Source organism: Pithys albifrons, chromosome 3 (assembly GCF_047495875.1).
Source record: "Pithys albifrons albifrons isolate INPA30051 chromosome 3, PitAlb_v1, whole genome shotgun sequence".
Taxonomy (NCBI): domain Eukaryota; kingdom Metazoa; phylum Chordata; class Aves; order Passeriformes; family Thamnophilidae; genus Pithys; species Pithys albifrons.
This window is the reverse complement of record NC_092460.1, coordinates 12350221-12377407: the sequence shown is the minus strand read 5'-3', so window position 1 is coordinate 12377407 and position 27187 is coordinate 12350221. Positions and strand designations below refer to the sequence as shown.

General features: G+C 44.6%; 1 pseudogene; it reads right to left on the bottom strand.

The window, feature by feature from the left end:
- Window positions 1–6133: 6133 nt before the first annotated feature.
- Window positions 6134–17617, bottom strand: LOC139669208 (nucleolar protein 8-like; annotated as a pseudogene).
- Window positions 17618–27187: the final 9570 nt, after the last annotated feature.

Sequence of the window (27187 nt, the reverse complement as noted above, 5' to 3'; positions counted from 1 at the left end):
TTTCTTCCTGACTGGAGCTGCTACTCCCAGAACTTAGTGGTCTCACACATCTTCTGTCACAACGACCTCTGGACCCACCAGGTCGATCTGGCGTCTGCCGTTGCAGGCGGGAGCAGTTTTGCCTGCGCGATGTCCCTGTTTCTTCCTGGCTACGTGTGCGACTCGCAATACCTGATGGTCTCACGCGGCTCCTGTCATGGGGACTTGTGGACCCGATAGGTGGATCTGGGGTCCGATGTTGCAGGCGGGAGCAGTTTTGCCTGCAGGATGTCCCCGATTGTCTCTGCCTGGGCTGGCGCTGCCCAGCACTTGGTGTTGGCACATGGGTTCTGTCACGCAGAGTTCTGCGCTGGCCCTGTGGATCTGGGGCCTGACCTTGCTGGCAGGAGCCATTTTGTGTGAGGTCAGGCCCAGGACTGGTGGAGGAGCTGCTGTCCTGTGTGCCCAGGTCAGGGATGTCCAGCTCTGACTCATTCCCGGGGGCTGTAAGGGGAAGTGGGAAGGTCAAGGGCTCCCCAGGCCCAAGGCAGGCTGGGCCAGAGCAGTGCCCCCAGCCCTCCTGGAGCAGACAGGCTCTGCCAAGCCATCCTGGCCACCTGATGCCAGGCCCTGCATGGCCCCAGCCCAGGGGCACCTGTGTGCTTTGTCTCTTACCTGTGTCCAGAGGAGCACAACTGCCACATTCCCAGCTGGTTGCGCTGTCTGTCAGGCTGGAGCAGCGTTTGTGGGTACCCTCGGCAGCACAGGAGCTGCACAGGAGCATTTCCCAGGGCCTGGGGAAGCAAAAAGATTGATGGCCGTGAGGACAAAGTGTCAAAAGCATGGGATATCTGGCCAAGCTCTCCTTCAGGCTCCTTCTGCTTTCAGCCCTTGCCAAGGCACAGATCCTCTGCAGAGCCCCCCACGGCCCCCCTCTGGCAACTTACCCCTCTTCCTCTGCCTCCTCTCTGCCTCCTGGATAAAGACACTCTCTGGCATTGCACTGGTGGTGCCTCACTCCCAGGTCCCTGAATGCATTGCCTTCCTCCCATAATGGCTTTCTGACAGGGAAAAGGAAAACTGATGAGCTCCGCCTGCCCTGGCATCTGGCAGGTGAGTCCCTGCCCTTTCCACTGTGCCATTTCCAACTCCTGTGAGAAGCTGAACGTGGCCCTCCCAAAGCAGTGCAGGGCCAAGACTTGCAGCCTCCTGTGTTGTGAGCCAGGCAGAAGGACACCAACCTGAAGGGGATTCGGATCCCCACATTGAACATATCCATGAGAAATTCCCGATGGCCTCTGCAGAGGGGGCACTGGAAGGCTAAAATACCTGCAGACAGAGCCTGTCCCTGCAGGAGAAACAAGCAGCGCTGAGTGAGGCCCTGGTGCTGCTGAGCCCCTGCTGTTCCCCTGGGTGTGAGGAAACTACTCCTACTTGGATGCAGTCCCTGTGGAACCAGGTGCTTTTGCACTCTGGGCACACCATGGTCTTGAAAGTCTTTCTGTCCTCCACAGGCTCCATGCAGATGAGGCATTGGGTGCCTGGCTCGAGAGTCGCCTCCACTGCCTGCTGTGGTCTGTGTGCAGGGCAGTAGGAGCTGGGGACACAAGAGATGGGTGGGGTGAGAAGTGCTGGGCTCCTCCCTGGTGGTGGAGAGGAGGGGGAAGGAGGTACCTGTACGGTGTAATGTACTGGGTGACACAGCCAGCCTCCTTGGCACAGGGCAGGTGGAAGCTCAGGTCACACTCCATTTCACAGCAGGTGATGGTGGCCCCGCTCTGGCCACAGATGAAGCAGCGCTGGAAAGAGCACAACAGCCCCATCAGCAGCAGCCCTGGGGTCTCCTCCTGGTCCCAGAGCTGTTGGCAAGGGCTGGTCTTCCTTTCTTGGAGTCTGGGCTAAGCTCCAGCAAACCTCGCCTGGTACAAATCTCCCCGCTCATGTCAGGCTCTCACCTTCTGTGCCAGCCGGTGGACAGCCAGTAGGATATCCTTTGGGAGAAAGCCCAGGAATCCTACCCGCTCATTCCCTTGCTGATGAAGGAGAGTGGCAAAAAACTGCAGGAAAGACGATGCGCTCGTAAGGACAGAGTGGCAGGGACTGCGTGTTGGAAAGCTGGAGGGAACCCAGAGAGCAACTCACCAGGCAGAACATGTGGGCACAGAGCCCACATCTCTCAAGTTTTTTCCCACAGATGTCCGGGTCAGCCTCTGATCGTTTACACAGCAGGCATGCTGAAAGGGAGAGAGTCAATGGCACCAGGAATGGCACCTCTGCGGGGCTGGGGACAGCATCCCTGTGGGATTGACCCCAAGGGCTGCTCTGTGACTGCTCTGTGACTGCCTGGATGAAGGACAGGGCTGGAGGCCTTGGAGAGGATGGGCCATTGTGGGCACAGGTGTCCCAGCAGGTGCCTCCTGCCCCAGCTGGGCCCGGCTTGCTGAGCAAAGGAGGGCCCCAGCCCCGAGATGGCTGGATGGCTCCTGCCTCCCCTGCCACCACTTCCAGCCCTGCACTGGCCATCCTTGACAGCCCCTCTGCCCGGCTGTGGGAGGGGCACTTTGGTCTCACCTGGGTCACTCACTCCGGGGGCTTCCTCTGTCCTGTCTGACATGGTGCGTCTCAGCGGTCAGACCCTGACACTGGAACACTGAGGTCTGCTCCAGACTCTTCTCCGCTGGCTCTGAAATACGAGAGAGGCTTCTGCCCCTCTCCCCCTTCTCTTGTCCAGTCAAGGAACACCACAGTCACCTTGAGATGCTCCTTTGCTGATTCTGAGAAGTGCGAGGTGGACGACGTTGCAGCACAGGCTGAGAGCCTGAAACTGTGAGGCTCTCCCTGGGCAGCTCTATCCTCCTCTTCCTTCTCCTCGCGTTGTCAGGTAACACTGACACAGGGCCTGAGCCCAGAGTTCCCTTTTGTACCCTTGGCCCCATAGGTCACAGTGGCCACTGTGACATCAGCAGCGTGCACCTGGAATATGGGCGGGATTGGCCTCAGCCCCCACCACCCACTGTGACACCTCCCCTCGGCAGCCGAGGTTCCGAGGCAGGTCTTATGTCAACAATAATAGAAAGCATAATTTGCCCCCACCTTAAATTCAAAGCTGTGAGGACAGTTATTAATACTATGTTTAAACAGGAGGGCAGTTAAATTCCACCCTAACATCCAATCCCATCAGATCTCGGAAGCTCAGCAGGGTCAGTCCTGGTTAGTACTTGGATGGGAGACCTCCTGGGAACATCAGGGGCTGTAGGTTGTAGTCCTGAGGACTTCACTGTCACAGTCCAAGCTTGCTCGGCCATGGCAGATGATCCTTAGGACTTAAACGGTGGGGCCAGTTCTGCGCACCCTGTGCCTCCCCAAAAAAATCCACTGTGCAGGCTGGAAGGGCACACCCACATGAGGAGAGCCCTTCCCAAATCTTCATTGGTGAAGCCCAGCCACACGTACAAATTTAAACACATTATAATCTCTTAAAATTACTTGTTTGAGGTGAAAATTTGATATAGAAGTTACTGATTTGACAGATGTATCAACAGTTACTTTCCTGCTGTTTCAAATGAGTCACTTTACCTTGATTTATTTGCAATAGAGGCTGAATCTTACTTGCACTACCTTAGTCCAGTGCTTGGTCCAGCCTGAGAGACAGCTGGGAATGTGACAGTTCTACTGCTCTGGACACAGGCAAAAGGCAAAGCACTCGGGTGTCCCTGGGCTGGGGCCAGGCAGGGCCTGGCAGCAGGTGCCCAGGATGGCCTTGGCAGAGCCTCTGCAGCACAGGTCTAAGTGGACATAACATACAGGAATAGATATTCATTTCATACCAAGCATACAACACCAGCAACATCTGTCCCCTGTATTTATAAATATAAAAACTCAGTAAAAAAGTAAAAATTCAGCTCTGTGAACAAATACAAATTATTCATTTCATAAACCTGTTATATATGCATGTAAATATACATACATATTTATGCACATACGCATATATAGATGGGTATATATATATGTCTATTATGTATGTATTTTCATTAACTTCTGGGAAACTTTCACCCTAGAAATAACACAGTCCAAATATTTGTAAATCAATCTAAAATATGCTCTCTATTATGTTAGGCAGAATACAAGTTATATAATCTTACAGAGAAAGAGGTATCTGTTCTTTCTCAGCCTTCAGCAGTGGAGCCAGAGGACACAGCAGAAGATCTTCATTATATGATATAATTACCAGAAATCGAACAAAGCAGCACGTCACATTTAAACCATATGTATATATGTATTTCTATATGTATATACATACATACAAAACCCCAAAACATGGAACAAACATCAAACTGAAAATAAACATGTCCCTATTTAGAAACAAAGTCTTAGCAGTTTTTGCCAATATTCTTTCCTGTTAGATTTTTGAAAGGGTTTTGAAAGTAACATTGTTTGGCAGCTTCTTCAAAGAAGAAATATGAAACATTTCTGATCAGTAAAATAAGAAATATTTATTGTTTTGCTTTCACTTTCCTTTTTGCATCCTTATGCTTCTTCCTGCATTCCTGGAAATATTTAAAATACAACATAAAATTATGAAAAAAATAATAATGATTAATACAAGTTTCTAGATTCACCTGTATTTTTACATACACTTAAGTAACTGGTCCTGTACATTACAGAGATTCACTAATTTACCTGACGGGACATCATAACATGGTGTTATGCACACTTTTATACTACAGAAGTTTAGTTCCTCGGCAATTACAAAATTGCCAGCCTTTCTAGAGGTTCTGAACTTAATTCTTCATGCAAATAAGCAGCCGTGTTCCCTCCTCATGCCCACAGTTACCAAGGAAGAGATGTTAAATACTCACCTCAATCAATAATCTTCGTCTATCTTCCCAACCATCTTGTTCTTCACTGAGATCAACTGATCTACAAAATAACTTTGGGCCCTCTGCCCAAAAAAGAACAAATTGATTTCCTTAAACACTTCTGAAAATGCTGCTGTTTGTAAAACTCATGAGCAAGACAGCAATCAAGTCAGAAGGTCTATCCTTCATATTCTTCCTATCATTCATAATCTCTTATCCCCCACAACATGATTGGCTCCAACAGAAATGCTCTGAACTACTGCCCTGTGTACTAAAGAAAACAAAAGGCAGCAGCAGTTAATATGCCAAGATAGGAACTGCAGTGAAATTGCACCTGTTTCATTAAGAGCTCAGCACCATTACCCCACATCTCCCAAGAACATTCATGCCTGCTGAGGACTGAGGTCTCACTTTCAACAGGGCCTGTAAATCAGACAGGCTGGAAGATTTCAGTGCACTAATTGTATGAACACAGCAAGACAGTTCATGACTGTTACCTCATATGTCTCAAGAAAAAAACATTATTTGAGACTGTCCTGATAAGTTACTGCATAAAATATCAGAAGCAATTCTTGTTGTGGTCTGTGGAATTGTTCGAGGCTGTGAATGTTTCCTTTTGCTGCTGTTTTGTTTGTTTTTAAATACAAAATTCACTATATTCAGAAGAAAAAAAATCCACATTAATTAGAATCAAGAACGATGTGGACATAAGTGGCTAATAAGAATATTCAACGCTATGAATAGTAACACCAGAAGAACAGGAAAAAATTAATGATGATATATATGCCTGAAAGGCATTTGTGATTTTTTTTTGGTAAGCCCTAAAAGGCCAGGTACATATTAGGCAATTCTCTGAAAAAAAATGGAAGCAAGACAGATGGTCAGCGTTTTTGTTACCAGCAGTTTGTCATGGGATTCTACCTCAATTTAGACCACAAATACGAATGAAAACTTGCAATTTATTTTTTTCCTTAAACCTCTCACCTGTGTTACAGAACAAATAACTAGACAGGACTTCTTCCCTGACTTTCAGTAAGACTTTTGAAAGAAACCAAAAAAGGAGTGACAGTGAGTAAGTTCTGTTGTACCTCTCAGTCGTTCATCGTCTTTGGAGAAGAAGAAAAATCTTGTACTTTCTCTTTGTGGCAAGCAAAGAAACCTGGACAAACACAAGGAAACTTTAACATCAAGAAAGTTACTGTCAAATTCCATTAATGCAAGTTAAAGCTGTAGTGCTTCAGAGAAACAGAATGCATGGAAGAACATTCCTCCACAGTAACCAAATTTGGTCTCCTATAAAAAAGACCCTTTTATAAAAGAAAATTTACTATGTCTCTGACTTTTGGCCAAACCAAACCTGGTTTGGGTTGAACCAAAATTACCCACTTAATTTCTCCAGTGTTCAACCACAAACTCAGCTTTTGTATTTTTATACTCAAGGTCAAAGCAAATGGGCTGTTGGGATGTTTCACTGTTACACTCTGTGCAGCAAGGAATGGTTTTCCAGGATAACTTCCGTTGCTCAGAGATGTGGAATGAAGACAGCAGTTTCCCAGGACCTGAGTGCTGCTATTCTCACAGCAGCAAATTACTACAACCAAATAGAAAACAAATACAACTTGCATTTCTTGATCCTTTTCAATTTCTGATGCCTCTGGCTCATCACCATCCTCAGAACTGCTGTCCTGGAAACGTGGATCTTCTTGCCATGTGACTTTTGCAGGTTTTATTGTTTCAAGGATGTAGGGCTCTGCAAGATTATCACAATTGAAATAAAAAATCAGATTATTCCTCTACTTGCCAGCAAAAAACCCTACTTCCCAGTGAAGAACTTACATTGGAAAAGCAGATTTAAGAAGGATGAAAACCTCCCCCTCTCGGGCTTTCTGAACTACATCTCTGCTCAGGTATTTTTCACTTTGTTCTGGGGGTCTCTTTCATATCCTGAAACCTTTATTAGTGCATTCAGAACAGTGAATCCTTTCTGAAGTCAACAAAAATGTGGGAGGCTTTGTTTGTTTTAAATCTTTCATTTAACTTCACATGGTTTGTTTTGTTTCCTACCTTACTGACTGACTTAATTCAGTATGTTTTAATCTTGAGTGTGTAACACTTATATCCCCTATAGTCATGGGTCATTCAGTTTCAATTTTCTAAAGGTACAATAAGAAAATTAAGTAAATAATAAAGCAATCTTGAATGTTCTTGGCGTCAACTCCAGATTTGCTTTTGCTCACATTACTCCATTAACACACCTTTGATTTCAAATCTTGTTGGGTTGTGTGAAACTTTGACTTGGCATATCACCTTTTTCCCTGTCTGAGAAATGTAGGGGATGACAACAACGTCCATCACTGTTTAAAAAAAACAAATAAATAATCGTTCTTTCTCAAAACATCCCTTTCAAGATTCCTGGGGCGCAAGCTGAGCTACCACAATCCTGGCAAGTGTAACTGAAGATCATAATGATTCTGCCTCATTACTCACTTTTGCCTCTGAAAATGCCCTGGATTCTGAATTCCTAGGCACCGTAATCCTGCACAGTGCCTGACATGAGCCATTCACTAGAAATTGCACTGTCCTGCTCTTACCTTCTTTTACACCTGACTTCACTGTGTCTCCAAAGAAGGAAAACTTGAAACCACTCGGCTCCTGAGCTGTGTTATTCCCAGAGACAGGTTCCAAATGGTCAGGTGGGGCAGAGTCTTCTGCATCATCTTTGTCCCAGGGTATTCCCTCACGTTTCTCTGATTGGCTCTTTGAAGATCCAAATAAGTCTTTTAAATCAGCAGCAATATCATAATAGACTTCTTCAGACACTTGAGGCAGTTTCTCACTCTCTTCTTTCTTCTTCTTCTTCCTTTTAGCTTTACTGAAATGGGATTGTTTGAGGACAGTAACACAACACAGCTGTTTTTAAAAGAAAGAGCCACCTGGCTCTTGATGTTTTCCTAAACTCAGCCATGCACATTGATGAGGAGTTCACTTTTAAGGGAGAGAGCAGTGCAGGGGAAACATCTGAGCTTTGATTCTAAAGGCAGGAACAAGCCTCCTTTTTATTACCCACATCATTAAGGGACTTTTCACTTAACATGTGGTAGTTCATAAATGAAGATACTTAGGACAGATTTCTCTTCTGGCAAAAGAAATGTTAAGAGCTAATATGCTTTTTCACAGGATAAGAGCTAATACACATGTCTCTTGAAAACTTCTCAAATCTTCAAGTCCATGACTTGACCTTTCTCACCTTCAGTGAGGACAGAAAATGGCATGCAGAGAGTAGATGGACTACAAAGAAAAGATGACACTGCATGCCGGTTTTAGTGCTCACAATTCCTATTGTATATTGATTTCCGCAATCACAGGGAGGACTAAAGAGAAAATAGCAGTCTGCGTAGTTTCAAACTCAGTCTGCTGCCATAGGCTTCTCTCTAAGGGGAGAAACATCACAACTATAGTTACCAAGCTGTAATATTACCTCTCCTTTTCTGTAGTACTTGGTTTCCTTTCAAAAATTGCGTGGTCCTGTCTGGTGGGATCGTAACGGAGGGCATTAATGTCTCTAAGAAAATAGAAAGGCAAAGAGAAACCATGAGACACTCTAAAGGCTCAAATGAAAGCTACCCCAAACCTTTACAGTAGGATACAAATTCAAATTGGCTTCTTCACCAAAATCTCTCCAAAATGTAATTGACATTTAGAAAGTCCCTGCTAGTCAGTGCCTGGGAATTCCATTAAATACTGACTTCAAATACACACAAGAAAGGAAGTACTTTCCTCAGCCATCTAGGCAGAAATTTTGGTTAGGAAACACCGGCAAAACTGAAGCCACCCTAGAACTCCTTCACTGATGGCAGATGATTCATACTTGAATTTCTTGGCACTTGTTGCTGTTTTACTTGGCTTAGGCTGTTCCAGGTTGATGTTCAAGAGGCTTCCCAGTATCTGCAGAGTTTTCTTTTTCTCTGCAGCAAGTTCGTCTTCCTCATCTGCCTTCAAGCTCTTTGTCTCTGCTAAGATAACAAGAAATACATTATATTTTCCCTGCTGAGCCTGTGATATTTGATGCATAGTATCACTACAGTACTAGCAGAGCTCACGTCTATCAACACATCGCTTCCTTTATCTAAAAGCTACTCAGAGACTTTGTCCCTTGCACTGTAGAAAATCTTGGGTTAGAACAGTTCTGGGCATCTATTTCATGTGAAGGCCAGATCAGGTATTTAACATGTTTCCTGCTGCTGTCATGTAACTGCAACCCCTCTGCCACTGCTGATGCTCTACAGAAGATCACATGAAAGCAATGAAGGGAATAGCAGAGTGAGGCAAAAATTTAAGTTTCAGAAAGAAATTGAATCCTGAAAACTGGGTTAATTTCTTTTTCTTGGGGGTGGATATTCAAACTTTTTCTATTTTCAGCTTTTCTGCCTTCTGCTGCTAAAGAAAAAAAATGACCCTACTTAAGACTGCCAAATCAGCCACAGGCTGCAGGATGGCTACAAAACAAACAGTTTAAATGAATATAATGATCCAAAAGGGGGTTTTTCTAAGTCACCGCTTACCCAGTTTTTCAATGTGGATAAACACATTCTGATATCATGCTGTATTAAAAATAGTCTCAAATGTTGTTTTATTAGGCACATGTGCCTCACTCAGCTGTTCCAAATACTTTTGCAGCATACACCTTTAAGAAAGCACAGCCACCCCTGGTGTTTCCCATGCAGAGCCACAGCAGAGGTGGGTGGTTTTCTTTTAAGGGATCACCAAAGAAGCCAAAGGAGGCCATAAGGTGCTTCAAAAGCTAAAGCTCCATGATATGGCTCCATTACTACCAGTAACCAGGAAGTATGGGCAGCTTTACCTTCCTCCTCACTGTCACTCTCCAGGAATCGGGCGTCCATGCGGAATCTTTCATCGGTGCCAAATCGGGACTGCAGCCTCAGGAGCTAAACAAATGAAACAAGTGCTCTTAAGCACTGGAGGAGGAAATCAGCAACGTTCAATCCCTTTCTTTTCATACTTCATGGCAACATACTAATAATCTTTAGCTCTTGAGGCCTTTTCCAGGAATTTCTTTGGATACAAAGATAACACCACACATTATTTCCTCCATGGCCACTCTTTCCTCTGTTGAAGGGAATTCTATTGTAAATTGATATAAATCATACTCAGTAATAATACAAGCCTACCAGTTCTGTTCCTCTGAAGTGGCCCTATAGACTCTCAGAGGAAAACTAAATTCCAGTGATGGGTTCACTCACTTTTTCCCCAGCTTTGCCTTCAAACTGTGGCTTAATTATGAATCGTTCATTGTCCGTGTTGTCTTCCTCGTCCTCACTGCTGTCAAACAGTTTGCCTGAAGGCTTGGGAGCAGATGTATCCTTTGTTAAACAAAAAGGAAAAACAAAAGAAGGAGGTTATTTACATCTGAGAATATAAATCAGTACCAACTTTGTCCATGTGCTTTCCAGTTTTCCTGAAAAAGTGGATTTCCTGCACAACCCTGTGCATTTCCAGCACTGATCAACATGCTGCCAATCTTATCTTGTATACACACCTCGTGCAACTCTGGTTTATAATTATAAAATTAAAATTATGATTATTCCATTTCATCATGGGCAAAATATCCACGTAATGGTGTCCAGGTTTAGCCTAGCTTTTTACCAACTCTCGACTGGCCCCCCTTCCCCCCTCTCAAAAGCCTCCCCAGCAAACGGAAGAAACACTGAAAAGAAATTAACTCAAAAGAAACTGAAATGAATAAAAAGAAGAAATTATATTTTCTAACATTCACAATCACACTGTGTACACAGTACGTAGGATCCCACCCCCAGGGGAAAGGGAAAAGGGGACTGATCAACAAGAAAATTGGGAAGAAACAAAACCAAACCAAAAAAAACCCAAATGAAACAGACAAACACAATTAAAAACTTCAAGGAAGGGGAACAAGCATGAAACAATCTCACCCAGGACAGGAGAACCACCAGCAACCGAAGGGATCAGACTCCAGCCTCTCCCACCAGCAACCCCGGCCAAGGAAAAAGGGACAACCAAAACCAAAAACCCCTCCTCCCCTACTATGTGGAAGACACATGTGGAATACTTGTAACTTCCTTAGATACAGTGGTTACTGAGGAAGCCATGGGTAGAACCATTACAAATGGGCAACTCAGATTTTACAACAGTTAAAAAATTGCAAATTTCTGATTACATCAAGGAAGGTAAAAATGTCAATGGCTAAATAACGATAATGGTCCTAATCTCAATACATTTATAAGGCAAAATCCCAACAAAAGCAAACCCAATGCTTTAAAGTTTTAGCAGAGATGCGATTAAAAAATGTCATAGATAAGAAGTTCTATTTGAGAAAAAAATAAGTATTTAATTGTACTAAACCATGGCAGTAAAATCATGAGGAGTCTGCTAATGATAGTAAAGACGAAACCTTACACAGTTCTTTGGAGCTCAACAAAAACAAGATACTGCCTTAGCAGTTCATCCAGTCTCAGAAAGAGCAGAATACTTCTGTACTGCTCAAGCCCAATCTCCTCCCCTGCCTTTGCCTAAAAGCAGAGGAATTTCAACACTAATTATACAGAAGTTCTTTCTCTTCTAAGTTAGAATACCTTCTGTACCAATCTCAAACTCCTTCCAAATTCTCCAAGCTCTCAAGCTTTCTCAGATGAATGGTTAAGTACTGTCAAACCTGTCTGATGTTAATTCAAAACTTACCTACATTTCTCTGGCACTTCACTAGGAAATCTAATCTTCAGAACAAAAGGCATGGTCACACAGGGCTTTTGCCTAATAACACTTACTTCTCCAGGCATATTTCCCAAACTTGCGTCTTTTTTCAACGTCTCATTTTCCGTGTCTGAATCGAATAGGATGTGTTTGTGCTTCCCTGCTGGCTGGCCGTCCTAGGAAAGGGGGAAATGTCAGGTCAAACACAGCAAGTACTTGCTGCACTAATACAGAAGTATCTAAAAGGCATTTCCATGACCTCTGCTATTCCTCCTGCAACTCCAGAGGCATTCCAGGGACGAGGTATGCAGGATTTTGTATATACTCAAAACTGGCAATGTATCAGAAGATCCAGACTATGATTTTTAGGAATCTTAATTCACATACATTAATTACCCTTTTCCTTGTACTCTGGACTATTCAGATAAAAGTTGTGAGTGTAATTACCAGATTCGAAAGTGCTCCTTGAATGAGTTTCTTTTGGAGTTCTCTCTCCCTGTGTCTCTCCTCCAGAGCCGCCAGCCTCCTCTGGTTGTCCTGCTCCTGTTTGTCTCTTGCAGATTCCTTTGAAGCAGTAGCATGAAGACAAAGCTCCTTATCTTCTGGAAGGCTTGTCTTCCTGTTCTCACATGTATTAGCTTCGCGTTCTGGCTTTTTATTGCTTACATTCATCTTCATTTTTTTGGAAAGCAGTTTTGGGCTCTCCCGTTGCCGTTTAACGTGTTTCAGAGCCCCTGCAGCGTTGCTGTCCCTGTCACTGCTCTCACTGTCACTCTGATCAAGGCTGGGAGAGGCAGCTCCATGCTCTGAACTGTGGTCTTGTGGAGAACTCCTGTCTTTTTTCTTCCCCTGTAAACATGGCCTGGAAACAGGCTGATGTCTCTCATCTGCTGAGGAGGCACCAGGTGACGGTGCCTCATGCTGCTCACTGGGCACATTTTGTCTCTTTTTACTGCTGACTTGAAGTGCACACAATGGATGGTTCTTGGGCTGTCTTTTAGATGACTCCTCCCCAGAAGAAAATACACAAGCTCCAAGTCCTAAACCTACAGACCCCTTTTTTAACCCAGTACTGTCCTTAGTTGACTCTTTCACACAAAGGGACCCCATTCCCCTGAAGGGCTGATATTTCAAACGTGAATTATTTTGTCCCTTGGAGCTTTCCTTATTCTCCCCTGCTAAAATATCAGCCAGCACATCGTCAGGAGAGATGCTTTTTTTTTTTATCTGCAGGGTGACATTTAGGAAGTTTTGGTTTATTTGCATTACCCTTAGGATTTTCTTCAGCAGGGGACTGAGCAGAACTCTGTGCACCATCAGATTCCTCTGCAGGTGTCCCAGTGTTTTTGGCAGCCAATGCTTTTAAGTCATGTAAGGAAAGGTCTAAGCGGTAACAGTTTTGCATCATGGACTCATAGTCAGAACTGATTTCAGACTCCCCTTGCTCAGACTCCGAGTGAGAGCTCTCACTATCACTTGTCTCTGCTGTACTGGTAACTGCTGAAGTTTGCAATGCACCAATTTTGGATTTTTTAATTTTCCACTTTTTTTCAATGTGTTCTCCTTCTACATTTTGAGTTTTCAGTGATGAGTCATTTAACAAAGCACTTTTTTTGTTAGCTAGGATTTTTTTACTTTCCACCTTCATCTGTTCAGAATCTTCTAAAATTGCAGTTTTGCTGCTATTTGGATCTGGAGTTTTACCTTCAGCAATAATTTCATCTGTACCTGCTGAATCATAACTATTACCATATTCCACAGTCTCTTTGTAACTTCCTTTAGTGGTTTTCTTCATGGCATCTGGCTTGCTTAAGGACCAGTGACTACTGTATTTTAATCCAAAATCATCCCCAGCGATTTCCAAGGGGTCACTTTCAGTCTCAGCATTTCCAGCTTTCCATTTTTCTGTCTCTTTCTTTACCACGGCTCTGATCTCCTCTTCAGAATCAACATCACTGTCAGAAACACTCGTGTTATTTCGAGCTGTAACTCCACTAACATTCCTCTGATCTGATGATAAACCTTTGCCTGGCGTTTTACTATCCAGACTCCTCGATGGAGGCAATTTCAACTCGTCATTGGGTTTGGGGTTTGATCTCTGGCTGAGTTGTGGTGAGCTGGTGTGTTTTGGACGGGGCTGGCACCCAGAGGACAGAGCTGCTGCTCCATTCAGGGCCTCACTGCACAGTGGCCTCGGTTTTTTAGGTGGTTTCTTCATCCCAGAGAACTCTCCTTGTCGTTTCCTGTTTGCACTGACATCTCTCCCTTCCAAGTGCTGGGTGAGCTCAGGCACAGGAGCTGCTTGTGCCCGGTCTGGCTCCAGCTTCCTCAGGTTATGGCAGTACTTTGAGGGGTCATATTTCACAACGTTGGTCTGAGTTAAGGAATTAAAACAAGATTCCTCCAGCAAACAGACTCGAGTCTTTCTGAACAGGCTGAATTCTACACGAAAGGACAACAAGGAGCCCTTTTTCATCTCATGTCTTTAAGCAACTGACTTGTGCAGTCTAAGAAACTGCTCCAAATCACACAAATTTACTGCAAGACACACTTGAGGGATTCAGTAAATTGAGTCTGACATAGCAATCAAAATTAAGACTGTTCAGCAACTGTTTCTCCATATGACAGAAGAAGGAAGGGAACTGTGCCTATGCCCAGACAGTAGGAAAAGGATATTTTATTCTTTTGCGGATTCCTGAGGTGGAGGACAGGCAAGACTCTGCCAAATTTACCAACAACCCACTTCTATAGGAAAAGAAAAGTAAACGGTGTTAAACAAAAAGAGAGTGGAAGTAACCCTGGAACAGAGAAAGATGTTTGTTCTTGGATAACAGAACTACTAATAAAAGAACCATCTGTGACTAATTCATTTTTGTTTATGCTCTTTAGTGAGATATAATCGTACTGTGCAACTTAGCCAGCTTCCTTCTCAAAAACAACAAAACCCAAAGCCAACCAAAACCCCAAACTTCTACGACCTGCAAATAAAGAATGATAACAAAGTAGTAAATTTCTTTACTTTGCAAGTACTATGTCTAATATATGGCTTCTGGTTTATGAGTTAACAGCAGCCACTGCACAGACAGAATCACTATTATTTTGCTCTCTTCCCCTTTGCCACACACACACAAAAATCCCTCTAACACCATTCTGTGCTTTGCAAATAATTTTCAAAACTTTCCAATTAATATTATTTTTCCTGTCTTAATTTGCATGTTCAGTGATTTTAATCTTCCTCTTGTAAGCACGTGCAGACCCTAATCCTGAATGTGAAGCACAGAGAGCAGTTCCTGACAGCCCAGCCACCAAAAATTATGTGCTGTATAAAAGTAAGTCACACAGTCTCTTTACAAGCTTTTAAGGGTGACATGAATGTACATTATGCTACAGGCTTATGCAAATTCCCAACATACACAAGGAACAAAGCATTTCCTGATTTAACACCACGAGAGGGGACAAGCAGATCACAATTATTTCCAGTCACTGCAAAGAATCACAGAATCATAGAATGGATTGGGTTGGAAAAGACCTCTGAGATCGTCAAGTCCAACCCTTGGTCCAACACCAGTCCCTTTACCAGATCATGGCACTCAGTGCCACGGCCAAGCTCAGTTGAAAAACCTCCAGGGATGGGGAATCCACCCCCTCTCTGGGCAGCCCATTCCAATGCCTGAGCACTCTCTCTGAATAACAGGAGCCTTCTCCTTGTCTCTACAGGAGGTATTTCTTCAGCCCACTTTTCACAACTTGGACTGTCACCCCCAATAATTACATGTCTTTACATAAGGCACAGAGATTTAGCATAAATTTAGATATAATGAGCTTGCTTTTTCTTGGTTTACTTCTCTTACACATCTCCCCCAGCATACCTTGTGTTCTGGCACCTCTGTACCCGGGACTGCTTTCATGTGGAAGTCCACAACTCCAGCCTTTTTCAGTGATTCCAACAGACATGCTTGGTTATTTCTCTGTGGCTTTTCTTTCTGCAGCTTTGCTTCCTCCCCCTCTGTGGCAAGCCTGTACCAAGAAGTACATCAGACATGGGAAAAGTACTCTACTAAATAAAGCCCATGTGCTGGATTCGAGCTGGCAGGGACCCCCTCCCACAGAACAGCAACCACCCACTGCTCAAGGAATCAACACCTTGACGTTCCCTTTAAGGGAATAACAACATAAATCACGTTGCAGTATCACACATGCATCAACACTCCACCACTCTCTATGAAAACTGAAAGAGTGTAGAAGATGAAAGCACAGCCATAATATTATCAGATAAACAGAAGAGGGGTAACTTGAGCAGCAACACGCATTTTTAAAAACTGATTTTTACCTGTGCAAAAAGCTTTCTTTGGCCAACTCAATTTGCAGTGTCCCTCCTTTCCATTTTGTTTTATTTAAAATTGACATGCCTGCAAAACAACGAGATGGGAAAATAAGTATTTTTTACGTTAAAGAAGCACAGCCCAGACTTCACTACACCTCCTTCTATGACAGGCTGACGTTTCTTTAGCGTGATATTACACCTCACTGCTCACTTGGTTTAAGTTTGTACCTGAAAGGTACCCATAAAATTGAAGCTTAAAGAAGGCAACAGAATAAAACAAGCTCTACCTTGACCACATCCTGTTGTGACATCAGATGTGTTATCAGTAAAACAACCTGGCTCAAAAACATCAACAAGTAAAAACCAGAAAGATGTACTTACACTTTCTAAGCTCGGCATCAGAAATGCTGACACTGACGTAGGCAAAAGTTTTCACAGGGTTCCCTGATCAATGACAAACATCCAGTTAACTTCTGTGTAATATCAGTGTTTCCTTTAAAACTGAAAATTAAGCTATTTTGTGAAAATAAAGTGACTCTGAAGCAAAAATTCCATTTCACGCTTCAAACTGAAAAGCAATGAACCTTGAAAAGATAAAACAAAACATACCCTGATCATCTTTTCTGGTAATAATTTCTGCATCCAAAACATGCCCAAACTTCTCAAATCTTTCCTCCAGTTCGGCCTTAGACACCGTATGGCCAAGCCCTCCAACATACAAACGCTTGGAAATCTGTTCCTTCTCTATGCCTGAAGTCAAAGCATCACACCAGGAACACACGCTCCGCTTTCCTGCGGGGAGACAACAACAGCTCACCGACACTGGCGCCGCAGGGGCCAGTGCGCCTGGAATGTCAAATTACGGGCAAATCGCTCCCCCAACAGCGCTCCCTGCTCTGTCCAGCGCCCGCAAACCCCGCGCTGCTGCTCCGCACCGGGGGCTGCCTTAAACCTCGAATCGCATCACCGGCTGCGCGATCGTGAATGGCAGCGGCTCGTTACCGCATAACCCGGGGTGCTCTATCGGAAGCATGGGAGACCCGCACAGACCCGACCGCGTCAGGAGCTGCCGAGGGACGCCCGGCAGAGGGGCCCGGGCCCGGGCCCGGCCCGAGAGACCCCCACCCGGCAAAGGGGGCCCGAGGAACAGCCCCTCGCCGCCGGCCCCGCCGCCCCCCTCCCTCACCGCCCCCATGTGCCCTCCCCGCGGCGACACTCGATTTACCTTCCCCCCAGCACCTCTTCCCAGCTCTCACGCGGAAAGGGTTCCGCCTCGTTAGGCAGCCGGGTTCTCTGCAGGCTTCATGTTTCCCGCCGGTCAAGTGTGGTGGGAACACATGGGCTGGGTCTTGTGACGAAGGGCGCCTTGGGCGTAACCAATCACGAAGGAAAGCAGGGGCGTTTTCTGCAATACATGAGCAGAAATTAACAAAAACACAGGAGCAACCGCCAAAGCAACGCTTTTCCCATTCGTGTCTAACGAGGAGCTTTGCTACTGTCCCTTCAGCGGCGCCGTTCTTTCAGAAGGAGGGGAAAGAAGGCGCGACCGGCCGCCCCCCGCTCGGGAAGCAGCAGTGGTAGCGTCCAGACGCGCGCAGCGCGCGGGCTTGGCGCGCGTTTCGAAAGGCGCGGGGGGCGCGCGCCGGGCGCGGGAACAGCTGACCCGCCCCTGGGTCCCGCCGCCCGCGGCTCCCCGTTCCCGGCCGCTCATCCCTTCCGTCCCTCGGTCCCGCCGCCCGCGGCTCCCCGTTCCCGGCCGCTCATCCCTTCCGTCCCTCGGTCCCGCCGCCCGCGGCTCCCCGTTCCCGGCCGATCCGCTCGGTTCCACTGCCCGCAGCTCCCCGTTTCCGGCCGCTCATCTCGTCCCCCGGTCCCGCCGCCCGCGGCTCCCCGTTCCCGGCAGCTCCGCTCCAACCCCCGGTGCCGCCGCTCGCGGCTCCCCGGTGCCGTCCCCCGGTCCCGCTGCCCGCGGCTCCCCGTTCCCGGCCGCGCCCCCGGGGCACGTCTGTGCTCCCAGCCTGAGTCTCGGCGGGCGGCACCGGCTCCGGCGGGCGCGGTCCCTGCGGGGCCGAACCCCCGCTCGTTGCTCCCAGACCCTCCGAGGCGCTTCCCGGCTCCGCTTGTGGCGGCGTAAAATCCGCGGCTCGGGGGTGTGGACGGGCAGGTGCGTAGAAGTGTGGAATGAGCGCTGTTGATGCACAAAAGTATATAAATACACGCATAAATACACATGAGTGATGTGCTTAGGTATGTATGTTTAGAGTGAGAAGAGTTTACTTGTTGCTTTATAATTAAAAATATGTACGAGGTGGGGTTTTTTTTCTGGAGTTAAAGCTCTCTGAAGTCACAACTAGTCTTTGAGTCTTCTGCAGTCTAGTGAAAGCCTTGGGTTCAAGTAGCTGTAAGCAGTTTGTGTGTCCTGTTATTGTTGTTTAAAAGAGGGATTGGCTAAGGTGGGATGAAGTTCTGCTGCTGTAGTGTTTTTCTTTTTCCCACCATACTCTTTGTAATGACCATAACTTTCTCCCCTGTATCCAGTTAAATTCCCACCTCCAAACTAATAGGATGCTTTAAAAGTTGGAGAACTTCTAGTTGTTGCTTGTTGTCATTCACTTCATGAATTGCACAGCCATGGGGATTCTTTAATTCCATGTACTTTATTCACTAAATAAGTCTTTAATGCAAACCATATTTTCAAATGTTGCTTTCTTGTGCCTCTTATTCCGATGCCGTTTCCTATGAAATAAACCAACAAAATCCTATTCCCTCCTCATCCCTTTCTATTGAACAATGTTAGTGTGGATCTTGCAGGTAGAGTAGGGATGGTTTAAAACACATAAAATCAACTTATGTTTTTTCCTGGTTGAAAATATTAATACATCAGTGTTGAGCTGCATCATATCCTGCACAGTCCCTTGAATGTGTCAGGCCTAGGCTGAATGTCAGATTACCGTTTTCCCTGGAATTTGAGGTGTTTTGAACTGTTTGTGAAACACGGTTGCAGTTTGTGCCTCTCTCCTGGTGTTTAACCAGAAGGCAGATTTTGCTGCTGTGTTGGGACAGCTGTGCCTCATTAACCAGGGGAGTCGTTAGGTTAATTGGTCAGAGCTGGATTCCATTTTTATATCTGATTAGGAATGGTTTTCACCTGTAGAGCAGTTTGTTGTTCTATTACAGCAAATTTAAAACAGCTGGATCTGCTTCTAATGCAATCAGGATCCTTAGAAGGTCTTTAAAGCCTTTGCCCTCATTAGATTCCTGATTTAACTTCTGTCTTTGGAGGCTGTGCAGTGATCTGTGTCTTAAAATTATTTTTACTTTAAATGGATTTAATTTAATTAACTCTTAAGGAACCAGGGCAAGAAAACAAATCTTTTTTCCCCTGAGATTGTTACCTGTTTCGGAGTAAACAATTTTTTTGATGGTCTCACATGGCTCCTGTCATGGGGACTTGTGGACCTGCCAGGTGGATCTGGGTTGTGCCATTGCAGGCAGGAGTGGTTTCCCTTGCGGGATGTTCCCGATGCGTTCTCCCTTCGGTTTCACCTCCCAGCACTCGGTGCAGGCGGGCAGCTCCTGTCGTGGGGCCTTCTGGACAGGCTGGATGAATTTGAGTTTTGACGTTGGCGAGAGCAGTTTTGCCTGCAGGACGTCCCTGATGTGCGACTCGCAATACCTGATGGTCTCACGCGGCTCCTGTCATGGGGACTTGTGGACCCGATAGGTGGATCTGGGGTCCGATGTTGCAGGCTGGAGCAGTTTTGCCTGCAGGATGTCCCCGATTGTCTCTGCCTGGGCTGGCGCCGCCCAGCACTTGGTGTTGGCACATGGGTTCTGTCACGCAGAGTTCTGCGCTGGCCCTGTGGATCTGGGGCCTGACCTTGCTGGCAGGAGCCATTTTGTGTGAGGTCAGGCCCAGGACTGGTGGAGGAGCTGCTGTCCTGTGTGCCCAGGTCAGGGATGTCCAGCTCTGACTCATTCCCGGGGGCTGTAAGGGGAAGTGGGAAGGTCAAGGGCTCCCCAGGTCCAAGGCAGGCTGGGCCAGAGCAGTGCCCCCAGCCCTCCTGGAGCAGACAGGCTCTGCCAAGCCATCCTGGCCACCTGATGCCAGGCCCTGCATGGCCCCAGCCCAGGGGCACCTGTGTGCTTTGTCTCTTACCTGTGTCCAGAGGAGCACAACTGCCACATTCCCAGCTGGTTGCGCTGTCTGTCAGGCTGGAGCAGCGTTTGTGGGTACCCTCGGCAGCACAGGAGCTGCACAGGAGCATTTCCCAGGGCCTGGGGAAGCAAAAAGATTGATGGCCGTGAGGACAAAGTGTCAAAAGCATGGGATATCTGGCCAAGCTCTCCTTCAGGCTCCTTCTGCTTTCAGCCCTTGCCAAGGCACAGATCCTCTGCAGAGCCCCCCACGGCCCCCCTCTGGCAACTTACCCCTCTTCCTCTGCCTCCTCTCTGCCTCCTGGATAAAGGCACTCTCTGGCATTGCACTGGTGGTGCCTCACTCCCAGGTCCCTGAATGCATCGCCTTCCTCCCATAATGGCTTTCTGACAGGGAAAAGGAAAACTGATGAGCTCTGCCTGCCCTGGCATCTGGCAGGTGAGTCCCTGCCCTTTCCCCTGTGCCATTTCCAACTCCTGTGAGAAGCTGAACGTGGCCCTCCCAAAGCAGTGCAGGGCCAAGAGTGCTGGGGCATGCCCTGGCAAGGCACAGCACTTGCACCCTCCTGTGTTGTGAGCCCAGCAGAAGGACACCAACCTCAAGGGGATTCAGATCCCCACAGTGAACATATCCACGAGAAATTCCCGATGGCCTCTGCAGAGGGGGCACTGGAAGGCTAAAATACCTGCAGACAGAGCCTGTCCCTGCAGGAGAAACAAGCAGCACTGAGTGAGGCCCTGGTGCTGCTGAGCCCCTGCTGTGCCCCTGGGGGTGAGGAAACTGCTCCTACTTGGATGCAGTCCCTGTGGAACCAGATGCTTTTGCACTCTGGGCACACCATGGTCTTGAAAGTCTTTCTGTCCTCCACAGGCTCCATGCAGATGAGGCACTGGGTGTGGAGGAAAAAGAGACCAAAAAAACCTAATTTTGTGAAATTTCTAATTCTGCTTTTCAAAATGTTGTTTGCACAGCAAAGTCTCTGAACAGCATAAAGTGCTAGAGTCACTTTGTTCTGGTACAAATTGTCCAGTAGTTATAGGAACTAGTGTACTATGGGTTAGAAGTCATAAATTAAACTAAGCTAGACACTTCAATAGGATGAAATGGTAAAAATCAAGATTTTGGAGAGTTGAAGCCAAGGTTTTACAAGGTTGACAGGTCATGTCACTGAACAAAGAAAAGGCAGAAATCCAACGGTGAAGAAGACGCTTTGAGACCACCAGAGGGATGAAGTCAGGAGACCACTACCCAAATTCCAAGCCAAAAGGAAAGCTCTGCCCACGGTTTTGCCTAGTCATTAATATGGAAATTACAAGGTGTTAACCATGAACTTAAGACTATAAATGGCTTATTTTACTTGAACAAGTTAGGCAAGTTTTTGCCCAGCACGAACTGGCTTTGCCTCCAACATTATCAATAAGTACCTTGCTGCTATTAGAATACAAAACTTCCTCTTAGCAGTCACTTTTTGCAGCGTTTTCGCTTATCAGATTTGGCACCCCAGCAGGACATTTCCATCTGGCTGCATAATCCGTAGGTGATTGGGGACCCCCTGGGCACCCCTAGGTGAGTTTTACCTAGAGGGGCTCCCCCTTCTTCAGTGCCTTTTACAGGGGTGGAAAAGAACTCGCTGCATTTTGCCAAAAGGTATTTCTGTTTTCCTGTCCTGTAACCTAAAGGATAACAAGAGACATCTTGTTGCAGAAGTGAACGGGGGTTGTGAGATATCCTCCCCAGAGTTCATCTTCCTGCTTGTACCTGTATCTGTGTCCTGGTATTAAATTCCTCCAGAAGCAGTAGGCAATGTCCCCTTTAAAAAGGGAATTCTTCCCTGCACGGAGCTAACTCTCTGTACCTCTATCTGTACCTGTAATTCCAGAATCCTGTGTTTCTCTGTGTTTTCTGTATTAGAGAAACTACTCTGTGCTTTAAGTGTTAAAATCCTACAGACGCAGCTCGCAGTGTTTGTTTTTTTTCTGTGGGCTCTTACAGCATTGCTTTTCTCTGTGCAAATTGTTTGCTATTATCTAAGTTTTTGTCTGTGTCTGAGCTGTTTGCCCAGGTTTTTAAGTGTGTCTGAGCCAAGCCTTTGTGTGTACCAGTTCTCGTGTGCATTTTAGTTTTGAATAATTTATGTGTGATTAGTAAATGAGACACAGGTAAAAGTTATTGGGTGTCTGAGCTGTCTTGTATACTGTGAAAAAGTAAGTTGAGGTGTTAATTTGTAGTATACATGTGATTAGTGAATGAATAAGATATGATCAGCCACGAGCTGAGTGTGAAGTCTGTGTATGTACTTTATGTTTGTTTTAGAATTAAGCAGTGTTGTGCATTTTAAGAGTTGTGTGTGTGATTTTGGATTTAGAGAAATTACTATATGTTTGAAATAAGTTTTTGTTTATAATCCCACTGACAATGTGGGCTATTGTGTTGTAAATGAGTGGTACCTCTGATAGATTGCCTATAAAAATAGCCCACTGGATAAAGCCTAAAATTAAGATTTGTGTGTGTGGTTACTGTCTTCTGTGTGGTTGTCTTGTTTTTAGACAAGTTGAGAGTTTTGTGTGTATGCCTTATTGTAAAAAAAAAAAGAGTTAAGAGTTTTGTGTGAAGTTACTGTTTTCTGAGTTGTTTTATTTGTTTTCAGAAAAGTTACTCAATACCTAAAACATCTAAGATCATATTGTTGAAAGTATTACCCTGCCAAAATGTGGCAGTGTTGAAAAATTAACTGTAAGCATGCCACACTGGACAAGACCTAAAATTAGGATTTGTTTGTTTTGCAATTGTTTATTACATGTAAGTATTTTATACAATAGATGTGGTGGTACTTAAAATTGTAGTAGCAGCTCCAATATAAAAATATAAACATTAGAAAAAAACTGTTGCTGCTTGACACTGGAACTACAGCTTTTGTTTTAAATCAAAAATTGATACTTAAAAGTCATAAATTTGTTCAAGTCACAGGTGTGCAACTGGTCAAACAGAGAAAGCTTTCTTTTGAAACCCCTTAAGTTTAAAATGAGAAAACAAATGAAGTACATCAGTTTTTATGTTTACCAAATTTGTACAAACCCTTATGGGCAAAAATTTGTTAGAAAATCTGGAAGCTGCAAAATTGAATTCAAGAAAAAAGAAAAACAATTGATAACAGCTTTGAGTTTAGCTATGAACTGTGTGAAACCAAAACAGAATAATCAAAATATTAATCAAATTTGGATTAAGTGTATCCTGAGTCTGAGCTACTAACACACCAAGTAAGTCAAAATGGGCAAGCCCCATCTAAATAGAAGTACAACCAGAAGCAAAACCAATAACTGAGAACAAAAAGCAAGTATTAGATTTTAAAAATGTTCTTTTCTGTCTTTCCTTAGCAAAAAGTCCGAAAATATTTGCATTTAAGTAAGAAAGCTTTAATATATTTGCTAAAAAGAAAAAAAAAAAAACAACCAAAAACCACACCACTCACAACAGCTACCTTGGACAATGTTACCTCAAAGATTTTAACATCTGAAACAATAGCAGTTGCCACTGGGAGAAAGTATGTTTCTGCAATTTATAAGTAACTTATTAATAACCACCGAAAAACAAGATTTTCTTCTGTAGACTCCAAATTTGCTAAATGAGTACTGAGTCTCTCAACAGGAAAAAGCAACTGATACAGAAGCAATAGTTACCCCTGAGATAAGCAGTTTCTAGAAGATAATGCTCCCCAAGAACAGCAAGAAAAGAAGCAACTGCCAAACACCTGAAGCACAGACAGTGAGAGATCTTTGAGCGTTTCTGGACATGACAGGTTGGTGTGTCAGCAGTGCTGGAGCAGAAAGGTAACCATTGACTGCCACTCTCTCAGTTCCTGAAATGCCAAGCTATCCTGGCTGATAGACTAACTGCAAAACTATTCTATAACCTGTTAAAAGCTGCTAAAGACAACATAGCCTGGACCCCTGCAGCAAATAAGGCCTTTGAGCAGCTAAAGCAGGAACTCCTGAGGGTTCCGGCGTTGGGATTACCTGATGTGAGGAAGCCCTTCTGGCTGTTTTTGCACGAGCAGCAAAGAAAGTCCTGGGGGTCCTGACAGAGCAGCTGGGGCCAGACAAAAAGCCAGCAGCCACTTCTCTAAGCAATTAGATGAAGTGAGCAAAAGCTGGCCCAGCTGCTTGAAAGCAAAGAGCAGCAGTGATCATAAACATAGAAGAAGCCAGGAAATTTCATAAATATTCAAATGACTAACATTGTCAACCAGCTGCGTTCCTAGAAAGTGCATGCACAGCTGAACCTGTTGTACCTGACTGCCTGGAGACCACTAAAGCAGTTTATTCCAGCCATCCAGACCTTAAAGAAGAACCACTCCTGGAAGCAGAAAATTGGTTTCTGCCAGTAGCAGCTTTGTGAAAAAAGGTAAGCAAATGAAATCCTCTGCCTACAGGAACTTCAGCCCAGAAAGACTGATAGCACTCACCTGAGCTCTAGAACTGGCAAAATCAACATCTGGACTGACTTTAAATCTGTCTTTGGCATCGTCCATGCTCATAGAGCATTTTAGAAAGAGGACTTTTAACTGCACAAAGGAAATATGTTGAAAAAATTCTGCAATTGCTAGAAGCACTACAACTCCCATCAGAAGTGGCCATTATGTACTGTAAAAAAACACCAAAGAGGTAACAGTGTTCAAAAAGTAAGTAACATAAAAACTGATGCTAAGGCAAAACAAGGTGCTGAAACTGTCAAGAACAAATAGCAGCCCTAGTACCAGAAGAAATAAAATCTAACAGTCAAATAGTGCATCAAAATCAGATTACAAAAAATATATGAAATAATAATAATAATAATAATAATAATGAATAAGTCAGTGCTACCTAAAAAAATTAGTTTAGCATTTTGTGAAAGCTGAGCATAACACACTAAAAATTAGATTTATCATGCCAATATTTAAAAACCTGAGTAGCAAAGCCAAATCTCTTCACAATAATAAAACAAGTTACATTTCAATGTAAAACATGTCTGAGAAACCCAAATACTAGAACCGAAATACAACAAAGAGCAATAAACAAAAAACACCTTTTAAGTGAAATTTAGCAAATTGACTTTTAAGCTCTTAAGAAAGGGGGGAGGAGGGGGGGCAGTTTCTGTTATCTTTCAGTTTTCACAGATACCTTTCCTGAGTGACCAGAAACATTCCTGTGCAAAACTAACAAATCAAGAGAAATTATTAAAATTCTGTTAAATAAAATATTACCTGATTGCAAACTATATTTATGTACCTTTAGTGATTGTGTATGTTAAGAATTTCTCAGGAGACCCTCTTCAAGAAATATGAAATGGACTGTTTAAAGTGTTGCTAACCCCCCTCCCAGCAGTCTGGGTAAAAGAAAAGCCTACCTAGAAAGCTCCTGAGAGAAAAAAATAGACTTCAGAACCTGTGAAACCCACTATCCTCAAATTCACTTGACACAAGTTGTTGAACTTTTCATAAGTATAATGACATTAACACAAGCTTTTATTTTAAAATAGCCGCAGTCTTAAACCTTTATTAAGTATTTTAGTAGTGTGAAATAGCAGTGTAAATATTTTATGTAAGCAGTAGCTGTGTACATGTTAGAATTTGGTTTAATTATATGTTGTATTACTAAAGTAAGAAATGTCGGTTTCGAGCTCCCCGGGTTCCGGCGTGAGAATCACGATGTAACCTCCACGGGAGTATGATCAGTGTTCTGATTTATTCTTTACATTACACACACACATATCGCATATTCTCTCAGTCTACGAATAGTACAGGAGTATCATTGGCCTATGGCTAGGGCGTGCTACCAGCTGGATTGGTGCTTTTCTCAAAACTATGCCTTTCAGTATCAATGTGTTTACCTGCTTCTCCTGGCAGCTGCCGCATTCTTTCTATTGTTTACTGCTCTTCTTGAAGCAGGCTCAAGGATACAGAGGCCCCGTTTCCCTCTCCATGGTCTGGGCTGTGCACAAAAACTTCCAAGTTCAAATTTCTTCCAACATATTACAATGTACCTGAATTGCAAAACTAGCATAAATTTTAACCTGTTTAAAGAAATGCTAAGACACCTAAACAAAATGACTCAGCACATGCTATGGCAAATTAAACATGATATTAAAAGTATTAAAACTGTCTTAACCAAAGTTAAACAAGTAAAGACCTACCACTGGTGAGACATTTTTATAAGTTATTTGCCCACCGTCTCACAAGTCTTTAAACTCCCTGGTACACTCAATCATAGCGGCAGCAATAATCTTTCTGGCACTGCACAATGTGTAGCTATAATACAAATTAAGCACTGAAGCCAGAACAACAGCAGTGATATTAGCAATGGTACATGTGTATCAAACCCCAATAGGATTAAAACTGAATGAAAGACTTCATATACTTTGAAACACAGCTGGGACTGAAAATCCCTAGTTTTGTGAAATTTCTAATTCTGCTTTTCAAAATGTTGTTTGCACAGCAAAGTCTCTGAACAGCATAAAGTGCTAGAGTCACTTTGTTCTGGTACAAATTGTCCAGTAGTTATAGGAACTAGTGTACTATGGGTTAGAAGTCATAAATTAAACTAAGCTAGACACTTCAATAGGATGAAATGGTAAAAATCAAGATTTTGGAGAGTTGAAGCCAAGGCTTTACAAGGTTGACAGGTCATGTCACTGAACAAAGAAAAGGCAGAAATCCAACGGTGAAGAAGACGCTTTGAGACCACCCGAGGGATGAAGTCAGGAGACCACTACCCAAATTCCAAGCCAAAAGGAAAGCTCTGCCCACGTTTTTGCCCAGTCATTAATATGGAAATTACAAGGTGTTAACCATGAACTTAGGCTTATTTTACTTGAACAAGTTTTTGCCCAGTACGAACTGGCTTTGCCTCCAACATTGTCAATAAATACTTTGCTGCTATTAGAATACAAAACTTTCTCTTAGCAGTCACTTTTTCCAGCATTTTCACTTATCAGGGTGCCTGGCTCAGGAGTCGCCTCCACTGCCTGCTGTGGTCTGTGTGCAGGGCAGTAGGAGCTGGGGACACAAGAGATGGGTGGGGTGAGAAGTGCTGGGCTCCTCCCTGGTGGTGGAGAGGAGGGGAAAGGAGGTACCTGTACGGTGCAATG